Consider the following 13281-nt stretch of genomic DNA (forward strand, 5'->3'; position numbering starts at 1 on the left):
TAAAATGAATGGTTCCAGCCCTACTCATTTGGAACTGGACTTTGGTACGGTGTGTGAACAGGATGGAGGTTAAACGACAGAAAGGAACCAAAGGAAGTAAATAATGAAGGAGAACCCAAAGGAAAGATAACAGCCCACCCTGAAAATCCAAACCAACATTCTCGACGGTAAACTGTGGAGAAACAGGCACTTTTGACGGCTGCTGTCACAACCAACACGGTTCGAGCATCAGAGTCAATGTACAGACGTGTTGAGGGGTCCTGCTGCGCCTTTTGAGCATCAGGCAGTCTAGCTACAGGGGTGTGAGGCACGAGTTCCAGAGCTCAAATATCTGAGCCCTTTGCGTCAACCAATCAGGTGTTGACGTGATCAGCGGGTGGAGTCCAAAAGCAACATGGACATCAATCTCATTATTCTCCTCTAGAACTTTATATTTCACTTATTTGCACAGAGAAACTAAGACAAAGTTCCTCTACTTTATTGTTATTTTATTTTACCATTCCTGCGGGGCAGCAAGTCATCAAACTGGGTCACAGAGAGGCAGAAGTACAGCTGAAAGCGCCGTCATTCTCTGAATGATGTCATCAACCTAAACATGGAGACGTGATTACAGACGCTTTTGTATAGAGATCTGAAAAACCAATGAACCCGATTTCTCAAGATTATCCGTGTCTTCCGTCCATTACAAATGAGATATACACAGACTCTGCTAGATGTAGCGACCAGGACGAAACCTTTTGATATTAGCTCCTCCCACACGCACCGGGAGAAGAGGCGGACGTGAATTCGAGGCATGTAATACAGAAAAGTCCGAGAGCTAGCGGGATGAGGCGGTCTTCTTCCTCGTGCTTCCTTTCCTTGTCTTGTCAGAGCTCATTACTGCCCCCAAGTGTTGGGACCCCAGCAGTGCAGGTGGTTTCAGACTTCAGTTCCCTCCAGAGATTGATCCAAAGACCACAGGAAAGTTACAAAGCGTGTTTCTGCTGGATGTGGCTTCTGAGAACAAAACACTGAAAAGTTCCAATCCTGTTAGCTAACTTAGGAGCCACAGCTGGCTCTTTTAGCCTGTGCTGGGTCTTCATAATGAGAAAACTCTGCAGCCAGCCCACAACAAAGAAACACCTTCAACAAATCCATCCTCTTTCATCCAGCATTCCTCCTTTGGTCTGAGAGACGGTGATGCATTTTTGATGAACCTGTCAGAAGCGTTTCATCAAGTGAGATATCATGCAAAGAGCCCGCGCTTCGAGTCACATGATCTCTGATCTGCACCGTCTGGCCGGTCGACATCACAGAGACTTTCAAGCACACAGATTCATCAATATGCTCAAAGCAGAGGACGCTGTACGCACTCGCATAAAAAAAGATCCTTTGGAATTGGAGTTTCAGCAGGGCCTGAAATGAAAGGGGAGCGTGCCGTTCATGTGCTGAGCCGTCACTCCGCAGAGCTGGGGGGGCTTTACCTCCCTTTACCCCAAAAGTGAACCAAGATGTCAAAATAAGGCCGAACACACACAGCCAGGAGGGGAACGGTGATGGAACAATGTCTGTCTTGCAGCTAAACTGCAACAGAAGCAGCGTCACACCTGACTGTTACACCTGGGCATCACATCTGGGTGATACATCAGAGAAACAAACATTACCATCACACCTGAGAGTCACACCTGAGAGTCACAGCTGGGTGTTAAACCTAAACAACACACCTTAGCGTCACAACTGTTTGTCAGTCCTGATCTTTAAATCTGAGAGTCACACCTGAGATTCACACTTGGTCGTCCCTCCTTGATTATCACACCTGTACGTCACATCTGGGCGTCGCACCTGACCATCAAAGCTGACCGCTACACCTGACCATAACAGCTGATCACTACACCTGACTATCAAACCTGACCGCTACACCTGACCGTTATACCTGACTGCTACAGCTGACCGTTATACCTGACCGCCACACCTGACCGCCACACCTGACCATTACACCTGACCGTTACACCTGACCATAACAGCTGACCACTACATCTGACTATCAAACCTGAGCGCTACACCTGACCATCACAGCTGACCATTACACCTGAATGTTACATCTGACAGCTACACCTGACCACTACACCTGGCCGTTATACCTGACTGCTACACCTAACTGCTACACCTGACCATTACACCTGACCATCACAGCTGACCATCACACCTGACCGCAACACCTGACCGCAACACCTGACCGTTACACTTGAGTATCACACCTGACCGTTACACTTGACCACTACACCTGACCATCAAAGCTGACCGATACACCTGACCATTACACCTGACCATAACAGCTGATCACTACACCTGACTATCAAACCTGAGCGCTACACCTGACCATCACAGCTGACCGTTACACCTGAACGTTACATCTGACAGCTACACCTGACCACTACACCTGGCCGTTATACCTGACTGCTACACCTAACTGCTACACCTGACCATTACACCTGACCATCACAGCTGACCATCACACCTGACCGCAACACCTGGCCGTTACACCTGGTCGTTACATCTGACAGCTACACCTGACCGTTACACCTGACTGCTACACCTGACCGCTACACCTGACCATTACACCTGTGCACAACACTCCAGTAATCTGGTTGCTGTTGGGAAAAAGGCACTCAGGCTTGGTGACTTGAGGGGCTGTGTCTCCACCCTCCATGTGCACAGGTGGATTTCATCATAGAGCTCCGCATAGCCTTTGGCTGGAGCCAGATCAAATGATAACCTGAGCTCAGCAACCCGGTAAAGCCAGTCGTTTCCTGTTTCCAATACTTCCAACACCAGAGATGACCGGGAGTCTCTGTTTACGATGACTTTAAACTGGAGTTTTCTTTAAAAAAAACTCTCCTCTCTGTGTGAACCTGGAATGGCCCTCCATGGCGGCCAAAACCCACAGTCTGTGTTTTAATTCAGACTCTGAAGTCTGAGTCAATAGTCTGACTCTGATGAATCAAGATAAGCGGAGATTCAAATGTCTGTTTCCACAGAAACTTTGCTCCAAGAGTTCTGAGAAACTCTGACCCAAAATGACAATTCAAACCAAAAAGAACATTTTAGGAAACTTTACTGAAGTGAATTCCTGCACATTTCTCTGTTTTATATCTACTTCCTAAGTACTATGACTTGGAGAAAACAGGATTTTCTGTAATGACTGCTGTTTTGTGCACATTTTTGAGTCTGTGTGGTTTTCAGAATGAGCAAACATATTGAAAAAGGTCTGCAAATAAGAAATTAAAACACACCTGTGCATCTTATTCACCTAACATGAGGTTTGCAGGTACAGATGGGCACCGTAAAAGAATTCCTAGAGTGAAACTGGTGCTTCAACAGATTCAAAAATGAACTTTTGCTGAAGTTAAATCTTTTTTTAAACTTGTGTTGGTTGCATTGTCCGACGCTGCCAGACTGTAGCTGTTTTGTTGTGTCAGATTTCCAACAACAAACTAAAAACAACTAAAAACTATGTAGTGCCCTGAATTTTAATAGCAATTTGGACACCATGCTCACTCCTTTTTTTTTATGGCCAATATGATGTCATTGATTTCACGAAGTTAAAATCTAATTGGTATAAGCATTTTGTGACGATTATTTATGAGTCCACTGTCTTCTAAAGATAAAAACATTGATGGTTTATTAAAAAAAATACATTGAAATACATTGTTTGTTAAAAACAATTCTGACATAATGCATTGTGGTCTATATTCGCCGATCTGGTGAGCATCGATGCACACTGGCTTTTTGTAGCTGTGACTCCTCCCCTTTTAAGAAGGACATGCCCTTCTGAAAATGTTGGTCACTTAAGTCAGAAAAACCAAAATCTTGAGCTTCATTTACAACATTTATTAAATGCTAAAGGGTCTTTTTTTAATAGATGTTGATATCCTACGGATTTATTATTCCTGTTGGGACCAGGGTTCGTTTGGGTTCATTCAGACTGAACATTTGATTATCGAGGGAAACAAACTCTGGTTCAGTGTTTCCAGTCTGAACACACCTTTAAATAATTTCAACATTTAATTGCGACTGTTTTGATTAGTTGGTGTCACATCATTTTCTTACCTTCTTAGCGTTCTTTAAATGTATGGCTCCCCTATAGTTAAAATTTTTTTCTCTCTCTATGTTTGTATTTTTTCAACTTTTATCCCTTTTAAAAGTTTCTATTTAAGACAGAAATACGAAGGCGTGCGTTCATATTTCTTGAATGGAGACGCAGGCCTCAAGTGCTGATAGTTTGCAAAGTTTTGGTGACGGCGAGTTTGAAGTGCATCAGACTGTCAACGGACATAATGAGCGGTGAGCCGGCAACGTGCTCAGCACCGAGACTCCATGCGCATTACTCATGGACTGGAGGACAGAAATAACACATCTTTCACCGCGCATCTCATTGTTTGGAGCGCAGCATGCATGAGGGGACCAGCATGCTGCGTCATGATCACCATTATGCACTTTTATAGATGAAAACCGTCGGTTTTCATCTATAAAAGTGCATAATGGTGATCATGACGAGAGCGAACTTGCAGCGACAGGCAACTTGACACAAACGTTCAAAACTTTTCCCAATCGCCCGACGCGCTGATTCCACTTGGTGACATATGTGTGGAGACAATCAGCGAACACGCCAAGAGACAGAGAGAAAAAGTCCCTCCTGAATCGAAGCCGCAGAGGAGTAAAGCCCGCCGCGTTGAACGCCCTGCAATCAGACAAATAAAGGGCCAATCTAGCACACAATCAAAATAGAGACTTAGCCTGCGCTGCTGCCAACAGCTAAGGACCTCCTCTTTCTGAACAAGGGATGCACTATTGACTACCCCCCCTACCCCCAGTCTTCCCTTTCTGCCAGTCTGAAAGGCGTGATGCCAACCTTTCCCACCATTGGGCATGCTGCCCTGCCCTTTATGCAAATGCTCCACTGCCATCCCTAACTCTAACTCACAACCCCCACTGTTTCACCCTCTGTGCATGTGCACCCCCCCCCCCCCCCCCCCCCCCCCCCCAACGGCTGCCTGGTATATCCCCCTTACATTTATCTTTAAAATTTTGCCCAGTAACTGATCTGGAGCCACGGCCATGAGTAATTAATTACACCCCGATGGCGGGAGGTGCTGCACGTATGGATGCTGAATGAAATGAAAAGCCGAGCGCGCTGGGGGGGGGGAGGGGGCTGTGCTTGGTCCGGCGCCCTCGGTGGGCACAAGGCGTGGACCGAGCCGGCGAGCGTTTGACTGAGGTGTGGGTTCACGTGTCTGCGCCGGCCCTGATAAAGACGGACTTCGCCTGGCAGGAAGGATCCAGCCAAGACAAAGAGCAAACGGCAACGAGGAGGAGGAGGAGGAAGACCAGAGAAAGACTTTCAAAAACTGACCGCGGTCGAGTTTGCCTGCAGGCAAAGATGCACAAAATACCCACAATGCTTTTCCCTGATGAGAAGCTGACAAATGCACAAAAATACAAACCCTAAATGTATGGAATAAGATGACCATCAAAATGAAACCTATGCATAAACACACGAATACAACGTTTAGTTGCAGTTTAACACGTCTGTTGTGAATACAGTTTGTGTGTTTTAACTGTGATGAGGTCTTAGGCCTATAAATGTAGTCCCGAAAACATGGATTCAGCAAGATGCACATGCGTACTCAGGCATTTATTTCACTAAAATAGAATAGAATAGAACTTTACTGATCCTAAAACGAGTGTTGTTGTTGCCAAGCGACCACAGCTGACGGTGTAAACGAAGGACCCGCAGAGCGCTTCGGTGGTGGAAAATAGTCCAAAAACAGAGGAGCAGGCTTGCCGCTACATTTATTAGGTGTAAAAAAAAAAAGTCCACGTCTGTCAAAAAAAAGGTTCAAATTAAGAGAATCACGAAACAAAAACAAGTAAGCTAACTCAAAGCCTAAGTAAACGGCATCCTACTGTGGTACTGGCTTAAATAAAACATCTCTAGCATCAAAATACCGTGTCTTTATGCTTTTGTCTGTATCATCTGTTGTCAGATTTATGTAACATCGTGTGTTGTGTTTGTTTATACCATGTGGTGACATCATTGTCGAGGTTTGTTTTGTTTTAGATTTTTGGTGACGTTGGTTCAGATAAACCTAAAATAAAGTTATTCAAAGAACCGATCAAAATACCAAACTTTCTTCTCTTTTTTTTTGCTAACATATGCCATGATTTTTTTATTTTATTTGGCTCCACACCCTTAAATGTAGTGTAATTTTATTATTTTACCCTATTTCATTTCATTAAACAACACCGTCTCGCATTTATGATGTCACTGCTGCGACGGGGCCAATTTTTTGTGATCAATGATCATTAACAATAACTACAAAATTAATTAACAATAACTATTAAAATAATTCGACAGGAAAAAAAAAACTTAAGTTGTTTATGAAGCATGTAAATAGTTCCTCACATCCCTCTCTAGTTATAATCAGAACACGTGCACACTTTGCTTTCACAGACCATATTTCATATTCAATGCAGAAATGTCAAACCAAATGGTTTTCTTTTTGTGTCCAACTATAAGTACATAAGTCGTTTTGACCGTCGTCTCACCCCGTATAAAAAACGTTTGGTTGGTTTTTTTTGTTAAAACCACTTAGAGACCAAGAGACAAATCAATTTATTAAATTGTCATTTTAACGTTGTTTAGTGGGCATCTGAGAGAATTTAAGTTAAAACAAACATTTACAACCTTTGGCTGCAAAGAAACACTTCAAAGAGGGATGTCATGTTAGCAGTTATTAATGACATACATAATATTAAGCCTTCGGCAACTTTCATTGACTTTTTTTAAAACATTTTTATTCTTTAATTCCTCTAGTTTTTTCTTTCTTTAAATGTTTTAAACTCCCCTTTCCCTGTCTGTTTCACTTTTTGCTTCTAAAGTAAAAAAAAAAAAACTTAGGTTAAAATAATCCATAAAAATACAAAAGTTTCAAATACAAAGGGGGTTTATGCAAATATATGCCCAGAGTTTATAACTGAAGCCCACGTATAAAAATAGAATCAGTCCAACACAAGAGGCTCTCAGCTTCTGTCTGTTTGCTCAGCTGCAGGGAAGCAAAAGCAAGAATCGGCCGTCCACCAGTGTGACGCAGCAGCCAGCAGCCCCCCAGCTACAAATGTCTTTTTGGTCAGTCAGGTTAAAAATAGTTAATGATAGAAATGTCCGGAAAAGTTTCAGAAAATGAAGCTTGATGCCTTTTTAGAGTTCTGAGGGAGAAGAGGAGCAAGGACACAAAGGAAAGCACCAGCAGGCAGGCTGGACATTGGACCCACGTCTTCTATCTTTAGGACATAAATCTATAAAAACCCATAAGGATGTTTATTTATTCGTCCTCATTTGCAGTTTTAGTTCTATACTTCAAAATCAATCAATCAATATTTTTGTACTTATAATTTATATGTTTTTTTTTTTTAATGATGCAAAAAATCTTTAAAACATTTAATTTTTCATCTTTTTTTATAATATTTTTTTCTTTTTACAATTTTCTCTATATCAGTAATAAAAAAAAACAGTCATAATTATGATGATAAAAAAATCATATTAATTGTATTATTGCAAAAATAATGAAGTTTACAAAATAAATCCCATTTTTATTAACATGAATAAATAAAATCACATCAATATCCCCCAAAATGCAGGTAAAACTTTAAATTTACTCAAAATTGTTTGGGAAAAAAAATCTGGATATCAGAAAAACGTGATTTTTTTTATTGCTGACTAGTTTAGATGAACATATATTTTATTATTTATTCATTTTGGTAAAGAATAGCAAAAGAAAATGTCACATGTTCAGCTGTAAATGTAGTTTTTTATAGCTTATTTTTGATTTATTTAAAAGACCACAGAAAAAGCTTCCATTACCCAGAAACTCTGATTAATCTTTTTTTTTTTTTTTAAGAAAGTTTACAGCCCGCAGAAGGCAGGAGTTCTTTTTTTAATCATCAGAAAAACGGCGAAGCACGGCGTTTAGGGCGGCTAAAGCGATGACGGCTGTACAACCAGGCAGCAAAGTTAGCTGACTGCCAACAGCAGCTGCTGCCACGTCCGTGTTTTTCAGGAGAGCCCAACTGTTGGAACAGAAACGCCTCGCATCTGTGCGGTTTATTTAAACAGCGAGCCTGAAGCTGGAAAACCAAAACACTGAACAAATAGAGATGTTTCTTTTCAGATAAATACATTTTTTCTGGGGGGGGGGGGGGTGTCATACTCTTTTGCTTTCGTGTTTCCTCAAATCCTTAAATCTTGACTTGTAGAAATCAGCAAACCAGCAGAAAAAGTGACATGAAGCGACGCTGCAGCAGAAGGAAAGTGTGTGCTGTGGATGAAAAGAGGCAGAAATGAATGAGGCCTTTTCTTACAGCAGGGCCCAGATCAGAGCTCCTAACTATGGGATTTTGGTGCTGTTGCCTTTCTCCCCCTGGAGGGAGTAATTAGGTTAGGGAGGACAACTGGTGCATTGTTTTAACAGAGGAGGGATTGTGCAGGCCAAAGTCCCACCAGCAGCATGCTTCCCTCACAACCCAAATGCCGAGCCGATTCGCCGGCGCTCGCACAAACACGTTTTTCGGGGGTCTCCTCGGCCGAGCTTCGTCAAAAAAAAAAAAAAAAACTCTTCTCCGAATGTCAAAGCCGGTCCACAAGAGTCAGATGTCACCCTGTTGTTGTGGGATTCAACCGCTTTCTGGGGGCTCGCAGTAACTCTGTCAGCCCTCTGCTATATCCAGAGGCTTGGCAACACTCTGCTCTCCTAACTAATGTAATATGGTTATGATGCATTTGCATTCCTCCCAGTCCCTCAAGGAAACCCGATCCGCCTATATCGCCTGTTTTAATCACGGTCTGCTTCCAGGGAAAGAAGAAGGAGAATCCAAACAACCACGGCTATAAAGAGACTTTCTCAAATATACTTCAGGATCGTTTCAATACGTCCACTGCTGACGGATGGAGAGCAAATCAAACAAATCATGCTGGCAGAGAAAACAGGAGGATGTGGAGGGCTCTGCAGCCTCGTTTCCATCCATTCTTTCCCCTTTTTTTTGTCCTCACTTCCTTCCGTTCGAGCAGCAACCGCTGTTTTATGGTCTCTCAACCCGTAACGGACGGACACTTGCCGCAAAATGCATGCCGGCGATTTGCAGGAAAGCACCTTCAAAATCACCCGATTCCGTGCGTGTTAGGTGATACGAGTCCACAGACAGATAGTGCCTTTAGCGTGCCACAGGTGGCAGATATGATTGCTCTTTATTCCAGACGAGGACCATAATGAGAGCAGGTTTAAGTTTCAGCCGGGCCTTTCTCTATAGAAGTTGCCAAAGAGAGTGACAGCCGAGTGCTTTCGGGCCTTCCACGTCCCATTTTAGCAAAAGACAAAAGGCTGGAGCCACAAAAGAGGAAAGAAGGCTCCTATGAGAACCTGCAGATAATCTCTGGACTAGACTGAAATGCAAGTGAGACACCAATGGATCCAGACTAGAATTTGGCCTGAGAGACCAGCTGCTTCAACCCCACCTCAGTTTTACATGGAGGGCGTCTGAAGGAATCCTTATTTTTGACCCAAATGTGGACTTTTTTTTTTACACACTAATCCCGACGCTGCTTCTCTGAACTTAAACAGAGCAGAAAGTGGAGTTCTGCGTCGGCGCAGCAGCGCTGCAGCTGCAGATGGGATCAGGAGCCAGCAGGGCCAAAGGGGGAAGCCAAAGAGTTGTGTTTGCGTCTCACCCTGAGCCTCTGCTGCACTGTCAAACAGCCCCGGGCCTGCAGCGCCGTCCGTCCTGCAAACACATGCTGCAAGCAGCACAGAGCACGCACTCACGCCAAACACCTCCACGCAAACACAGTCACTCCAGCGCACACGCTCTCCCGCCCTTCAGCTTCTGCCGCTTGCAGCTGCCAGGCCTCAGAGTTCGTCTAAGGTAAAGATATGCTATATTATGCAACCCAGTATAGGTTTTCCAGGCCTGGGCCAGCGCCAACTTCCTGCTCCACAGAGCAAGCTGGAGCACTTTGTTCCCTGTGCTGACAGATTCTCGTCGACATAAAGAAAGGGGAGAAAGAAGCAAAGAAGAGCGAGCTTCTTCTGGGATGTAGGTTTTCTGTAAAACTGGTCTTTTCACTGTTTTCTGCTGCTGCTCTGGAAATCAGGTCACAACTGTTTTCATTACTGTTTGACTTGCGGGTTCATGAGCCTCCGAGCGTCAAAGTTCCTCCTCCCACCCCCAAGACAGGAAAAGATTTTCCCTCCAACTTTAACCCAATAAATGCCAATAAAGGCCATTTCCGAGCAGAGCAGGAGTGAAAAAGTATGTAGACGTCTAAAGACCCACTCTTATGAAAATGGTGTTTCTGGTGTTTTTTACATGTTGCTGTGGAATTTTACTGAGAATGGAGGAATATATAAGGAAAACTAAGATTAAAATTAAATTTAAATTATTTATTCAAATTGTTATGAATCACAAAAATATAGATGTTTGAAAAATAGCTTACAGTATTTTCAACACTATAAGGCATATCGTCAATGAATGGTCTGTTTTTGAACTTATGGCATATACAAGGGGCTCTAAACTAAGACGCATTAAACAAAAAAGAACTGCGTTCATCGTACTTGTTAGTAACACGCTACACGTTAACCACATGAGAAGCGTTAGCTATGTAGCATAGTCACTGTACCTGTAACTACTAGCTTTGTTTGCAACCTGTAAAAAAAAACAGACTAATACCACTAAAGCAAACTTTACCTTGACTATGCAAACTCGCAACCTTGTTAGTAACTCAAAAAAAACAAACAAAAACTGCTAGACACTGCTAGCTGCTACACGTTAATTGCTTTAGCATATTTACAATACCTGTAACTCTCAACCTTGTTGGTAGCGCAAAAAGAAAAAACAGTCCAACACGCTACAGATTAGCAGCTTTGGCGTATTTACAATAACTCCTAACCTTATTAGTAACTGTCACAAAGAAAAAAAAACAGTCCGACCCGCTACACCACATGTGTCAAACTCAAGGCCCGCAGGCCAAATGTGGCCCGTCATGTCATTTTAGGTGGCCCGCGAGAGCACAAAAGTTTTTAATTTCTTAGAATAAAAAATAAAAAATAAAAATTGGTGTGTTTTTATTCATATCTAGGGGGAATCTGACTTGAAATGGGCGACTACACATTAGGACTTAAACACTGTCAATATAACCTAACCTGTCAGAATCAAATTTAAAAGGATTTATGCTAGAGTAACAAGCAAACACGTGTTTTCTATGCAACTGTAATTGTCACTTTAAAAAGTTATAATAAATAAATAAATGAGTTATTTAACATTAAGGAGGAGTTACATTCATTTTTCATTACATTTAGTTACATGTATATCTGGCCATTTGAGGACAGCCGCTATGCTGATGTGGCCCTCGGTGAAAATGAATTTGACACCCCTGCGCTACACGTTAGCAGCGTTAGCGTACCAAACTTGTTGGTAACGCATTAAAAAGAAAAAAGTCAGAAACACTACGTTAGCGTATTTACAACAGCCAACCTTGTTTGAAACTCTTAAAAGAACAGACTGAGACCACTAGAACAATTGTAAATGTGACGACGCAAATTCCCAAACTTGCTAGTAACACATAAAAAAACAGTCCAACCGCGCTACATGTTAGTCGCGTTAGCGTATTCACAATAACCCCCAACCAAACATTTTGACAGCGCGCCGTTTGCCTCTCGAAATTACTTTAACATCAGTGAACACAACCACATTGAATCCATGAGGCGGTCCATATTATAAGGCGCACTGTCGTTTTTTTTGAAAAATATTACGGCTTTTCAGTGCAAAAACTATTGGGTTTGTTATGTAAAAACGACCCTGGAAGAGGCTTTCTGCTCCGCTCCAATTTGATCCATCTGGCTCAACACCATACGGCTGCATAGCTCCAATATCGCTCGCCATTTTTCGTGCACCAGTAATGTAAGGTTGGGGGTGTGAAGCTAGCAGCAGAGCGTGTAAACAAAGAGCTCTCAGCAGCATAGAGGAGAAGTGGGAGCGGGGTTGCTCTGTGCCAACGGTCCCGTCCACAAGTCGGAGGTGTAAACTATGTCCCAGAAAACAACACAAGTTTTAGATTTTGTCTAAAAACGGCATTGTTATACTTAAAAGACCATTGGGAACACTTTGAAAATCGATCAAAAGATGATCGAAGTGGGACTTTAAAGACTGTCAGGTTCAAGAAAGGCTAACTCCCATGGAATCAAGAAATGCAGGACCATACAGTATGAGGTCATGCAGTCCGATAATGAAAAAAAAGCCTTGGGAAATGTGAGGCTGTGTCACTGAAGCATCGCAGTCTTAAATAAAGGCTAAAAAAGACAATGATGAATGCTCTGACCTCATTGGTTGTAAGATGTCATTACATCCCTGCTATTACCTGCCACTTCATTATTAACTTTGGCCCCGAGAGCTCTTCCTGGACAAATGATTGTCATCCCCCCCCCTGGCTTCACCAGGTGAATGCATCTTTTTCCTGCTAATAAAATGGATGGTTAGATGGACAGATGCAGGGAACACATGAACACAATAGATTACCAGCCGAGTGTTTGTTTTGTTGGCTTCCTGTAATAGTAATTTGCAGCCAGGGGTACTTGTGCCTGGGGGTACATTTGCAGTTGCCAAGAGGCACGTGAAAGGAATGCAGAGTAGCTCGGCTAATTTGAAAAAATAAGACGTTTGATTAAAATCCGCATATTGAGTCGGATGCAACACCTGAACACAGAGGCCTCGCTCACATCGCCAACTCAAATCAGATTTTTTTTCGTTTTTGAATGGAAAAAAGATAGATTTTAGCAAAGTCTGGGCATTTAACAGCGTTAGCAAATTGGATCCAAACTACATGTGGAGGTGGTTTGAATAGCGATTCCAACAGAAATGGTGGCTTCCACCGGCACGCTGCTTGGCTCATCAGTCACCGTAACAGAAAACTCGTGCAGATGGTCCAGGGATATCCACAAGTACAAATCTACAGCAAGACCAAAGCTCTAACTCAAATAATTCTTATTCCGAAAGTCATGAAATATCTTTAATTTGATACAAACAAGAAGCAAAAAGTAATAAATCAAGAAAGACACACGACAACCCTGTTTCCTTCACTACTCCCTACTTAGTGCTCTGTACAGGACCATATTTTTGTATTTTTGGGGTGTCCGAATCTACATTTCTAAAATCCACTGCCCTGGAAAATTTCCCTTAAGTCTCTGCGAAAAA

The 13281-nt window shown here is 42.7% G+C and overlaps 1 protein-coding gene across 25 annotated transcripts in view; it reads right to left on the reverse strand.

Annotated features, from left to right (window-relative positions):
- Positions 1-13281, reverse strand: part of nfixb (nuclear factor I/Xb) — a 179126-nt gene that overhangs the window by 129267 nt on the left and 36578 nt on the right. The window contains exon 1 of one of the 25 annotated variants that reach the window (XM_078951166.1): positions 9764-9954. The exons of the other annotated variants lie outside the window; for them this stretch is intronic. The gene's annotated coding sequence lies outside the window, so the exon portion shown is untranslated. Of the gene's footprint in view, positions 1-9763; positions 9955-13281 lie in introns of those variants that run through there. 25 annotated transcript variants of the gene reach the window in all.

The sequence above is a fragment of the Oryzias latipes genome, chromosome 8, assembly GCF_053564925.1.
Source record: "Oryzias latipes strain Hd-rR chromosome 8, Olatipes_Hd-rR_3.1".
Classification (NCBI taxonomy): domain Eukaryota; kingdom Metazoa; phylum Chordata; class Actinopteri; order Beloniformes; family Adrianichthyidae; genus Oryzias; species Oryzias latipes.